Consider the following 13,643-nt stretch of genomic DNA (forward strand, 5'->3'; position numbering starts at 1 on the left):
ATATCAATTACTTGCAGGTTTATCTTTAGATTAAATGAAATGAAGCCACATCAGGTTTGTTTGTTCTGTAGAAAGACAATGTGATCCTTAATTTTATATGAGTGTGCACTACAGGTAGAATAACCAAAACAAGGTGGAATGAGAAGAACAGAATTGGAAGAATTGTAGAATCTGACTCAGTGACTTACTGCAGTGCTACAGTGATCACAATTTCTGCATAAAAAGAGATAAACAGATCTGTGGAATAGGATTGAGAGCTCAGCAGTGCACTCAGCACTTGTGCAGTCAACTGATTTTCCCAAAGTAAATGCCAGGACTGTCAGATCTTAGGAGAGGAGAAAGTATTTTGTAGAAACTAGTGCCATAGTAACTGGAACATCAATCCTTACCTCACACCATTCACAAAAATTAAACTTGGGATAGGTCACAGAACTACAAATGAAAGCTAAAGTTATAAAGCTTTCACAAGAAGAAATAGAATACCTACAATGTTGGGAGTAGGCAAAAGTTTCATAAGCTACAGAAAGCAAAAACCATTAACACTGATAAATTAGACTTAATTAAAAGTGAATACTTGAACTAGTCAAAAGGTACTGTTAAGAAATTGACAACACACATATGTGGCAAAGAATTCTTATCCAGAATATATAAGGTATTTCTGCAGCTCCATAATAGAAACAGTCCAACAAATAAGAGGCAGGAGCTGGTGTGGTAGCACAGTGGGTTCAGTCGCTGCCTGCAGTGCCAGCATCCCATATGAGCACCTGTTCAAGTCCCCACTACTCCACTTCCCATCTAGCTCCTTGCTAATATGCCTGAGAAAGCAGTGGAAGATAGCCCAAGTGCTTGAGCCCCTGCCACCCACTTGGGAGACCTTGGATGTGGTTCCAGGCTCCTGACTTTGGCCTGGCCCTGCCCAGCCCTAACCAGTGCAGAAAACATTTTGGAGAGTGAACCATCTCTGTCACACACACACACGCCCTTTCTCTCTGTAACTCTGCCTTTCAGATAAATGAATGAATAAATCTTTTTAAAATAAATAAAAAGAATCCTTGATCAAATAGTTCACAGAGTATCCACAAATTGGATATAGAGATGGAAAATAAAATGAAAAAATGTTCTCATTAGGGAAATGCAAATTAAATCACAGTGAGACATCCACTAAAATGTTTGAATCTAAACTTAAAAATTTGGGGCCAGTGGTATGGCATAGGGGTAAAGTCACTGCCTGCAATGCTGACATCCCAGATGGATGCCATTTTGTGTCCTGGCTGCTCCACTTTCAATCTAGCTTCCTTCTAATGGCCTGGGAAAGCAGGGAAAGATGGCCCAAGTACCTGAGCCCCTGCCTCCCATGTGGGAGACCTCAAAGAAGCTTCTGTTTCCTGGCTTCTGCCTGGCCCAGCACTGGCCATTGCAGCCATCTGGGGAGTGAACCAGCAGATGGAATATCAGTTTTTCTCTCTCTCTCTCCCACTCTCCCTTTCCCTCTGTCTTTCAAAATTAATTCTTTTTTAAAAAATTAAAAATTTTAAATTCAAAAGTTAAAATTAAATATTTACATTTAGAAACATATTTTAAAAGACAAATGTTAGTAAGGATGTGGACCAGCTTGAACTCTTAAATTTTGGAGTGTGTGTACACTGAAGTGCAGCCATTTGGGGCAGAAGTCTGAAAATTTCCTTTAAAAATAATCATACACTTTCCCCAGTACCTACAATTTCACTTGTAGGTCTTTTCCAAAGAGAAACTAGTAGACTTGTACCAGAAGGTTCATGGCAGCTTTATTTAGAAGAGCCATGGTGTTCATCAAGATGAAGTTAAGACAAGCCAGGATTCATAAATGGAATCTTTGTCACCATAAAAAAAGAAAAAAAAAAAAACATTGAACAGGCAAAATTAATTTACCATGAAAATAGGACACAGGAAATGAGGCAGGGGTTGACCAGGATGTGGTATGAAGGAAGATTTGAGGGTAAGAGAAATGTTCTGTATTTTGATGGAAGCTTGTGTTATGCAGGCATTTTCATTTGTCAGAGCCTATCATGTGGTACATTTCAAATTTGTGTGCTGTACCTTATGCAGGTTTTACAGTAAAACATGGTAAATAATTTCAGTATTTTAAGGGTAAAGTGAACTGACATTTCCACCCAGCTTTGAAATGTTTGAAAAAATAGATTGAGTAAAGGATAGAGGGATGGATGATGCATAGATATTTGATAGAAAGCATTTTTTTAAAAAACAATTTATTTATTTATTTATTTGAAAGGTGGAGTTAAAGAGAGGCAGAGGCAGATAGAGAGAGAGAGGTCTTCCATCCACTGATTCACTCCCCAAATGGCTGCAATGGCCGGAACTGGGCTGATCTGAAGTCAGGAGCCAGGAGCCTCTTCTGGGTCTCCCACATGGGTGCAGGAGCCCAGGGACTTGGGCCATCTTCCACTGCTTTCCCAGGCCACAACAGAGAGCTGGATCAGAAGTGGAGCAACCATATCTCAAACCGGTGCCCATACAGGATGCCAGCACTGCAGAAGCGGCTTTAGCAGCTACCCCACAGCACCGGCCCTGATAGAAAGCAAATTTAACCAAATGTTCATTGTACAAAGTAGGTAGAGGAAAAGTGAGTTTTCACTGGATAATTCTCTCAAGTTTTCTGTCTGTGTGAAATTTTTCATAACAACTGGGAGGAAAAGCAATTATTTTTGTATGCTAACCTTCAAGCAGAGATGATCTTGCTTTTAAGGCACTGAAATCCAGTTCTTCAACATACAGAGTTGTTAAATAACTGAACTCACAATTTAGGTGGCTATCGTCCTATAATCCGTAGCCTTCTCATGATGCTACATAACCTCCACGTACAAATACCTGGAGCCCATGGGTGAAATAGAAGGGTAAAGACAGGATTCTCTCCTGGCAGTTATAATGCTGCTTAAGAAGCTTGCACTCCTATTTCAGAGTACCTGGGTTTGAGTCCCAGTGCTGCTCCTGATTCCAGATTCCTGCTCTTGCGCACCATGGGAGGCAGCAGGTGATGGCCCAAGTAACTGGGTCCCTGCGACCCATGTGGAGATGCAGATGGAGTTCCTTGCTCCTGGTTTGGTGTGGCCTACCTTTGGCCATTGCCGGAATGTGGGGAATGAACCAGCAGGTACAAGAACTCTGTGTCTCCCAAATAAATAAAAAGAAATCAAACAGGAAGAGAGCGTGAAACCTCTGCTTTGATTTGGACCCCTGTGATGACTCTTCAATTCCTTGATAAGCTGATCTTTTCTTAAAAAATCTTCTTTAGATCACATATTTCTTGCACAACCATAAAAGGTAAATACTGTAATAAAAAGTCTCGTTTCTCAAAGAATTATTTTTCTCTCTCAGCTCATGCCCTGGGAGGTTTAGATGCAAAAGTAAAAGGCCAAGTGTCATAGAATCATAAGCCCATGGCTTTGTATAGTTTTTCCCTTTCCCTTGTTGAAGCAGAAATTCAACAAAATCTTGTAGATGGTGAGCTTGTAGCCTGTCCAAAAGACCATCACAGGGCTTGGTCATGGAGCAAAGGGCATTTGGAGCCAGGTGGGCAGTGACTGGGACTCTAATCCCAGGTGATTGAACTGTCTTGTGACTTGCATAGCCCCCTTAACCTCTCACTCTGTCTTCCTTTGATCCTGCTTCCCTTATTAGAAGAAAAACCATAAAGCAAATGTCCAAGTTGAAAGAGCTAAAAGATAACCCCAACCTGCTCATTTTGTTTTATTGGTGAGAAAATGGAAGACTGGAGCCATGGTCAAGGTCATAGAGCTAGATAGAAGCAAAGCATTGCCATATAACAATGTTTTACATGTTTGAAGGGGTTAGTGTAATTGCCCCACCGTAATTACCTCCATTCAATAGCTATGGAACCACTTTGAGAATAAATGTGGGATGGGAATGCAAAGTGTTAGTGATTTTTCCTTATTAGGATGCCTGAAAATATTGTACGTGTAGTTTTTCTTAGAGAATATTGGTCTTTTGGATTACAATATGAATACTAAGGTTATGTGTAAAATCCCTAACTGTGTATTCACGTGAAGATAACAACTTGTGTATGGGAAAGTAACCTCTTTAAAAAAAATCATTACTTTTTTGGTTAAGATTTATTTATTTATTTGAAAGGCAGAATTACATAGAGAGAGGGAAAGACAGAAAGAGGTCTTACATCTACTGTTTTACTCCCCAAATGTCCACAATGGCCAGAGATGGGCTAGAGCCAAGAGCCTGAAACTCCATCTGGGTCACCTACATGGGTTCAGGGGCCCACGAAAATGTGATGTCTCTCACTGCTTTCCCAGGTGCATTAGCAGGGAGCTGAATCAGAAGTGGTACATGGGGCTGGTGCCATGGTGCAGTAGGTTGATCCTCTGCCTGCATCCCATATGGGCATCGGTTCTGGTCCCAGCTGCACCTCTTCCAATTCAGCTCTCTGCTGTGGCCTGGGAAAGCAGTGGAGGATGGCCCAAGTCCTTGGTCCCCTGCACCCGTGTGGGAGAGTGGGAGGAGGCACCTGGCTCCTGGCTTTGGATCGGCTCAGCTCCAGCTGTTGCAGCCACCTAGGGGGTGAACCAATGGAAGGAGGACCTTTCTCTCTGTCTCTCCCTCTCACTGTCTGTAACTCTACCTCTCAAATAAATGAATAAAATCTTAAAAATAAAGGAAGTGGTACAACTGGGAGTGGAACTGGTACTCATATGGGATGCTAGCATCGAGGTAACTGCTTAGCTTGCTATGCCACAATGCTGGCCCCTAAGAGTCATCACTTTTGTTAATATCCTGACCACTATGCTGGTCACACCATTCCTAAGTGTGTTATTCAATAAATGTTATAAGTCAGCATTTCAATTGTAGATATTCCATAGGAACCAGATTAAGTGAAAATATGTAAGACAATGCTATATAGTATGGCATTAAAAAAAAAAAGACTTTTAAGAAATGATTTATTTATTTGAAAGGGAGAGTGAGAGAGAGAGGGAAAGACAGCAGAAAGATCTTCCATCTATTGGTTCACCTCCAAAATGGCTGTAACAGCCAGGGTTGGGCCAGGTTAAAGTCAAGATCCAGCAACTCCATCCTGGTTTCCCACATGGTGGCCAGGAGCCAAGCATTTAGGTCATCACCTGCTGTTTTGTGCAGTACCAGAAATGGGGTTGGAAGTGGAGTAGCTGGGACTTGAACAAGCACTCTAATTTGGGACACAGACAGTGCAAGTTGTTAACTTTGCTCACTGCATCACAATGCCAGCACCCATAATAGGACTTTGAAACAATGTCACTAAATATAATGGCATCTTGTCAAATGATATTCTTTGATTTATGATGATGCTAGTGATGATGAGGCAGAGAGAGAGAGAGAGAGAGAGAGAGAGAGAGAGAGAGAGAAAGCACCCATCTGCTAGTACTCTCACCAAAAGCCTGCAGTGACCACAACTGGTCTGTGACCAAAGCAGGGTGATGGGAACTCAATCCAGGTCTCCCACATAAGTGAAATACAACTACTCAGTCCATCACTGCTGCCCAGGATCTGCATTAACAGGAAGCTGGAATCAGGATGCATAGCTGGAAATCAAACCTAAACACTCCAGTGTGGGATGCAGCCATCTGTAGTGCTAGGCTAAATACCACCCCTATGTTCTTTTTATCCTTAAGAAGTCACTATCATTTTGAGGTACAAACAGGCTGAATGGATGTCTTAAAAAGCATCCCCTGCTTTTTAATTTTGAATTGTTTTTATGTTTTATAGACTATGTTACCTTAAAAAACTTTATTGAGGTATCATCAATGTACAAAAAACTGCATATATTTAAATACAATTTTATCAGTTTTGCTATACACATACACTGATGAAACTGTCCCCACAATCCAGATAAAGAACATTTCTTTATGCCCCCAAACTCTCCTCAGGTCCCCTTTGTCATCCCTCTCTCCTTCCAGCTCTATCACCAAGCAACCACTGACTGGCTGTTTTTCCTACTATAATTAGTTTGCATCTTCCAGAATGTTGCACAAATGGTTATTTTGCCTGGCTTCTTCACTTAGTGTGGTTTTGCAATGCATTTATGTTGTTGAGTACATGAGAAATTTGCTCCCTTCTGTTTTTCCCTTTGTCCAGTATTATTCCATTGCATGGATAAATGTTCTGTACTTGGCTTATTCGTTCTCCTGTTTGTTAGACATTTTGGTTGTTTCCAGTTAATAGCTATTATAAACAGAGCCCGGTCACTTCTGTGCCAGTCTTTTTGTGGATATATGCATTAGTTTTCTCTGATTTTGCCCACTACTGTAAAAGGAATTTGAAAAAAAATGCCCCTTATATGTCATTGTGGAATACTGTTTAACCTTTATCCTGCATATTGCTAAATTATTTCTTTACTTTGAGTGGTTGTATGTTTTGGGTTCCTGGGAATTCTCTGTACATGAGCATAGAACATGCAAATTCTTGGTGGTTTCTCTCTACCCCCCCTTTTTTTCTTTTATACAATGACTAGGTCCTGTTTAAGTAGTATTACCAGCTGGGGTTCTTGGTTTGTTCTTCATCACATGCAGAAAAATTTCACTTCCAATCTTAAGTATGACACTGGCTGTTAGTTTTCCCACATGCCTTTTATCAGCTTAAGAACATTCCCTAATGTTATTAATTAGACAAGAACTGGGGTTTTTGTTATTTTCTTTCATTAGTATTATCAAGTGATTTGACTTTTCTCAGATGATTTTTTTGACGTTTATTGTAATGATCATATGGATTTTTTTGCGTTCAGTAATTACCATACACTACAGTTATCTTTCCATGTTAATCTGATCCTATGTTTTTAGGAAAGACAATTTTATAATCATGTTTCATATTTACATTTGTACATGCTTATGTATTTATGTGTGCTATTGGATTATACCTGCTTATACTGTGTTAAAGATCTTTATATCCATATGGGGGATAGTGGAATATGACTTTGTTTTTCCATAATTGGATAAAAGTTGGTTTTAATGCTAGGCTGATATTGATCCCAATTTCATTATTTTCTGAAAATATTTGTGTAAAGTAGTGTCATTTCTTCTTTGTAGGTTTATAAGAATTCAACAGTAAAAACATTTTGACCTGGAGTTTTTCAAATCCTATATGTATGTGTATTGTATCAATTTTGGTAAGTATATATTTCAAGAAATTTGGCAATGTCATTTTTTGTAACATATTTTGGAGTAATAGCCTTACTCTTTGAACTTCTGTTGGATCTTTGTGATGAACTCTTTTTTTTTTTTTTTTTTTTTTGACAGGCAGTTAGTGAGAGAGACAGACAGAGAGAAAAGTCTTCCTTCTGTTGGTTCACCCCGCAATGGCCGCTGCAGCTGGTGTACCATGCTGATCTGAAGCCAGGAGCCAGGTGCCTCCTCCTGGTCTCCCATGCAGGTGCAGGGCCCAAGCACTTGGGCCATCCTCCACTGCACTCCCCGGCCACAGCAGAGAGTTGGACTGGAAGAGGAGCAACCGGGACAGAATCCGGTGCCCGACCAGGACTAGAACCCGGGGTGCTGGCGCTGCAGGCGGAGGATTAGCCTAGTGTGCCGTGGTGCCAGCCATCTCTTTTTCATTCCTGAAACTTATATTTTTGTCATTATATTTTTGTCTCCTTTTCCTGAACCTTCCATCTAGGGTTTAGTTTTTAAAAATCTTTTCAAATAATAAACTGTTTTATTTTGTCTATCTTATCTTTACTTGATTTCTGCTTTTTACTGTTTCTTTCCTTCTACTTTGGGTTTAATTTGTTCAATTTTTAAAGATTTTTATGGCTGAATCTTAGGTCATTTTATTTTATTGTTTTCTTTTTCTAACGTAAGCATTTATAGAGAAATGTGTCTCTCTCAGCCCTCTTTAGCTTCTTTATACAACTTTTAGAATGTTGTATTTTTGTTGTCATGCAGTTCAAAATATTTTCTAAATATGTTATACATTTTGGTGTTTTGTCCCTGAACTATTTTGTAATATATTATATCATTCACATATTTTTTCTTAGGTTTTATTAGTGGTTTTTATGATTTTGATTATTTTTAATATTGAGACTTTGTTGATGGTCCAGGATGAGTTCTATCTTGATCAATACACCATGTATACTTGAAATTTTTTTTTTAAAGATTTATTTGAAAGTCAGAATTACACAGAGAGAGGAGAGATAGAGAGAGAGAGGTCTTCCATCCAATGGTTCACTCCCCAGTTGGCCGCAACAGACGGAGCTGCACCAATCCGAAGCCAGGAGCCAGGAGCTTCTTCAAGGTCTCCCATTCGGGTGTAGGGGCCCAAGGACTTGAGCCATCTTCTGCTTTCCCAGGCCGTAGCAGAGAGCTAGATTGGAAGTGGAGCAGCCGGGACTAGAGCTGGCGCCCATGTGGTATGCCGGCGCTTCAGTCCAGGGCATTAACCTGCTGCGCCACAGCGCCGGCCCCATGTGTACTTGAAATTAATATGTATCCTGCAGTGGTTGGATGAGGGATTTAAAAAGTTCATTAGATAGGCCAGTGCCACGGCTCACTAGGCTAATCCTCCGCATTGCAGAGCCGGCACTCCAGGTTCTAGTCCAGGTCGGGGTGCCAGATTCTGTCCCGGTTGCCCCTCTTCCAGTCCAACTCTCTGCTGTGGCCAGGGAGTGCAGTGGAGGATGGCCCAAGTGCTTGGGCCCTGCATCCCATGGGAGACCAGGATAAGCACCTGGCTCCTGCCATCGGATCAGCGCAGTGCGCTGGCCGCAGCGGCCATTGGAGGGTGAACCAATGGCAATGGAAGACCTTTCTCTCTGTCTCTCTCTCTCACTGTCTACTCTGCCTGTCAAAAAAAAAAAAAAAAAAAAAAGTTCATTAGAGAAAGGTAAATGATTATGTTATCATTCATTTTGAGGGAAATTGTTAGTTTTTCTATTACTTAAAAACGTTACAGAATCCTCGTACCAAGAGTATAGAATTGCCTATTACCTCATTTAATGCTAACATTGATTGTTTTATATATTACAGACTTTATTAAGTAGGTTTAATAACATTAATAATTGCTTACTTGGTGAATTTCCCCTGATATCATTGGGAAAAAAATCTTAATAGCTTCTAGAAATATTTTTTGTCTTAAAATGTATTTTATTTAATATTGAAGCTCAATAACTGTGTAATACAATATTTTTTCTTTCTTTTCAGTGCTATATTTTTTCTATACTTAAAGTCTTTTATAGAATATATATTAGTTCTTGTTCTTAGATTAATTTTGCCAATCTATACTATTTAATTTGAGTTTTTGGACTCTGGTTGCATTTAAATTATTTCTCTTCCATTTGTCCTCCTTTTTGATCTTTACTTCCCCCTTTCCTCCCATCTTTTTTTTTTTTTTTTTTTTTTTTTTTTTTTTTTTTTTTTTTGACAGGCAGAGTGGACAGTGAGAGAGAGAGAGACAGAGAGAAAGGTCTTCCTTTGCCATTGGTTCACCCTCCAATGGCCACCGCGGCCAGCGCGCTGCAGCCGGCGCACCGCGCTGATCCAATGGCAGGAGCCAGGAGCCAGGTGCTTCTCCTGGTCTCCCATGGGGTGCAGGGCCCAAGCACTTGGGCCATCCTCCACTGCACTCCCTGGCCACAGCAGAGAGCTGGCCTGGAAGAGGGGCAACCGGGACAGAATCCGACGCCCCGACCGGGACTAGAACCCGGTGTGCTGGTGCCGCAAGGCGGAGGATTAGCCTAGTGAGCCGCGGCGCCGGCCCCTCCCATCTTTTTGATTTTTTAAAAAATATTTTTCACACTCCAGCTCACTTAATGTGCATATGTTGGCGAAATCTCTGTATTGAAGTGTTTTCTCTAGGAGTTACTTTATTGATAGCAAGCTCTTAATATTCTTTAGACTTAACGTTGTACCACTTCACAGAACATATAGAAAAGCTGCAATAATACAAATTATTCCCCACTTTTTTTGTTAAAATTTTCACATATATCCATATACAATGAAAATCCCACTAGATAAATAATTTGTTTTAAATAGTTATATGTATTTTTAAGGACCTAAAAAAGAACAAATAGTATTTTACATTTACCCAGAAAGTTACCATTTCTGCAGCTCTTCCTTCATTCCTGCAGGTCCTTGGTTGCCTCCGGGATAGTTTCTTCATTGTGGGGCACTTCCATTAGTAATCTTACATACCCAGTCTCTTGGACGAATTACCTTATTTTCCCTTCATATGAACATGCATCTTTTTCACTTTCACTTCTGAAGAATATTCTCACCAGGTATATAATTCTGGGTTGACGAATTTCTTCTTTCAGCTCAGAAGGATGTTATCCTATTACAAGCAGGCCTCCATGGCTTCTGATGAGAAACCATCAGTATTTTAACCCATTCTTATGTGTGTAGTGGGCCTTATGTTCTAGGTATTTTCAATAGCTTTTTATTTCCTTGCAATTAATTTTCACAAGTTTGTGAGATATCTAGGTATGGTTTGCCTTGTGCTTGTAGATTGCTGAGTTCCTTGAATCTGTAAATTTATGTATTCTACTGAATTTGGAAAGCTTGCAAGCATTATTCAAAATATTTTCTTTCTCTACATTTCCTTTCTTGCTTCTCCAATTATCTTTGGAGATTATCCTACAGCTGTCTTAGGATCTGTACATTTATTTCATTCTTTATTTCTCACTTTCGCTTTCTGTTCTTGACATCAGATAATTTCTATTGATCCATGGTTTGAATTGTTGTTTCTTTTCTACATTACTTCTTCAATGCTTTTGAGTTAACCCTGTGAGTTTTTAATTTGAAATACTGTATTTTTTACTTCCAAAAATGTATTTTTATAATTTATTATTCTGTGTTGAGGATTCCTATATTTTCATTCATTTCAGAAAGAATTGTTCTTTATTCGTGAAGCATAGTTATAATAGCTGCTTGAATCTCTTAGACAGCTCAGCCATCAGGTTGTGTCATGTTGTTGGTCTTTTGTCTTGAGGAGTTGGTTAAACTTTCCTGATTCTCTGTAAACTGACTAATGTGGGATGCTGCTGTGTACATTGTACATATTTGGTTATGGTTTAACTGGTAACCAAGTCACGTAAATTCGGGCTATAAATTGTATCTCCTCTTCTGTGACAGGTGGTCAGAATCTCGGTTAAGTTCTCTAAGCATTGGCTATATTGGTTTGTGTCTCACCTTTGCATATGAAATTGAGGAGTTGAAATGAGACTTCTGCAGAAGCCTCAAATATCTATTCAGCTGCCAAAGCCCTTGCTGGCCTCATTTGTGACTATTTCATGCATGCTTAGTTCAGGAATTTTGCTGATATTTGTGCACAAATTCATTCCCAGAGTTAAAGGATCTACACCCCACTCCTCATCCTTAGGATGAGGTCTTCAGGAGTCCTGTGAGGAAAACAGGGTTTATCTCACACTTTATCTGCTTATGTAGCTGCCATGGCCTTGCCAAGTTGCAATTGGGATTGTCCCTTGGGGTCATACTAAGCAAGAAAAACAGAAACATGTAGCAGAAGGAGAAACTCACCACTGTGAAAGTCACTTTCCTAGGTTTTTGCCTCTCTTCCATAGTCTGCCAGCTTTTGATGTTGTAGGTGTGTGTGTACTCCTCTGTGTGTGTGTGTGTGTGTGTGTGCATGCACAAGCCCTTATGCATTTGATGTTGTTAATTGTAATCAGCATGAGAAATGGACTAGAGTGGGCTTACCCTACCATGACTGAACTATGAGCACATTGAATGTTTTTCCCAGAATATAACTGTCTATAGGTCAATGTATAGAATGTATCTTTTAAAATCAGCTGTACCATTCTGAGTAAAGAACTCTCTTCATGAGAAAGTTTTACAGAGAACAGCAGAAATGATTGTCCAGTTATGACACTTTTACACACACACACACACACACATATGCAGAGATTAAGAGACAGCTGCTGTATGCCCTTGCTTTAGATTTTTTTCAAGTGCAAATAGGATACTTAAAAATTCCTTATGAAGTTGAATTTACATAATGATAAAATCAGAGGACAGATTCCTGTGTTTGAAAATGTGCATTTGGGGAGTAGTATAGTAATTTTTTTCCTCAAAATAATCAGAGGCTGATTGAATCATGTATTATGTGTTTCTACTTTTTATTTTTCTGGTAGGGAGTAGTGACGCTTAAGGAAATGAAGAATGAGGGCAATAGGACCATTTTATGTAACAATGAAGTTAAATTGTTCTTTAAAAAATAAAGGATGTATGGATGGTGATAAAGGATAAGATTTTCCATATGCTTAAGATACCCTTCTGACCCTGATCTGGATTAAGTTATTTTAATACAGCTCAGATAAGGAGCACATTACAGTTGAGATGAGAAAGTTTCTGAATGGGTACTTTCCAAACATTTATTATTCTTTTTGTCCCTTGAAACATTGTAGCTACAAAAATAGCATGTATTACTTGTAAACTGATACAATTTTTAGCTAGACATTATGTTATATGGCTACAGAATTTTTAAAATAATATTTATGTGATTGATCTCTAAATTGTTATATCACATAACCCCAGTGGCTTACATGTTAGCAGTTGAGATATAGTTTGCATTCAGTAAAGTGCCCAGAAGAATCAATATGAAGTTCAGTGACTTTTCAGGTAGGATACATATTTTATACATGTAACCCCATCCAAAAGTTAAACATTTCTATCATCCTTGAAACTTCTTTTCTACCCCTTTCCTTTCACTACCCTCCATCCTTCAAATAGGGTTAATCATACGTGTCAGTGTAGATTATTAGTTGCCTTTCCTTCGAGTTTACATATTGGAGTCATAGTATGTATTCTTTTACATGTTTTTGAGATTCATACATGTATGTTCTTCGTTTCCGTTATTGAGAATTATTCAGTTGTATCAATATGCCCCAATTTCATTATCCATTTTCTCTTGCTTGTCATTTGGCTTGCTTCCATTTTAGAGCCATTACAAATAAAGGTTCTTAGAACATTTTTGCAGTCTTTTGTGGAGATAGTTCTCATTTTTCATAGTATATAAGCTCATTATACATTAATATTGCAATTTGTCTATTAGAATTCTGTCTCATGTCAACTTTTAGAAGATAATTTGCTACTAAAAATGCAATGCTCTCAAGATGTAAAAATTATACTCAAAGTTCTAGTTTTTGAAAGATTATTCTCTGTTCTTCAAAACATATTTGATTCACCTGTATAAACTCTAATGAAAAGTTAAACTTTGTGAATATGTTAAAAGCAGATTAAAATTAAAATATATCACACATACAAAGCTCCCACTTTTCCCAAACAATGAATGTGCCCATTTTTCCTCTCAAGGACCAGCCACACGCTCTGTATCCTTTCCTACATTACACTGTGGTAAGCAGTTAGTTTGTCAGTCTCCCCATGAAGCTGTAAGCTTCTTGGTGACTAAGACCATCTGAGTCGTACTTGTCTTTCTGTCTGTGACATCTAGACTTTGCCCCATACATGACAGGTACACATTCTATGTAGAATGAACTGAATAACTGCCTTTGTCTATGGTGTATATTTGTCTTGCAAAAGTTGTTTTTGCTATGGAAACATAACACACTTAACTTTAGCTCAGGATTTTACTATTCCCTTTATGTCTTAAGGCTTTTGTTTAATACATGAGCTGAC

General features: G+C 39.0%; 1 long non-coding RNA gene across 4 annotated transcripts in view; it reads left to right on the forward strand.

The window, feature by feature from the left end:
- Positions 1-13,643, forward strand: part of LOC103349704 (transcription factor SOX-4) — a 524,220-nt gene that overhangs the window by 450,150 nt on the left and 60,427 nt on the right. For 3 of the 4 annotated variants that reach the window (XR_016234235.1, XR_016234236.1, XR_016234238.1), the window contains 2 exons: positions 7,083-7,162; positions 7,293-7,724. This is a non-coding gene — a long non-coding RNA (transcription factor SOX-4). Of the gene's footprint in view, positions 1-7,082; positions 7,163-7,292; positions 7,725-13,643 lie in introns of those variants that run through there. The other variant, XR_016234237.1, reaches the window with a different exon arrangement.

The sequence above is a fragment of the Oryctolagus cuniculus genome, chromosome 5 (genome assembly GCF_051225735.1).
Source record: "Oryctolagus cuniculus isolate XC-2025 breed Fujian yellow rabbit chromosome 5, ASM5122573v1, whole genome shotgun sequence".
In the NCBI taxonomy this organism is placed as follows: Eukaryota; Metazoa; Chordata; class Mammalia; order Lagomorpha; family Leporidae; genus Oryctolagus; species Oryctolagus cuniculus.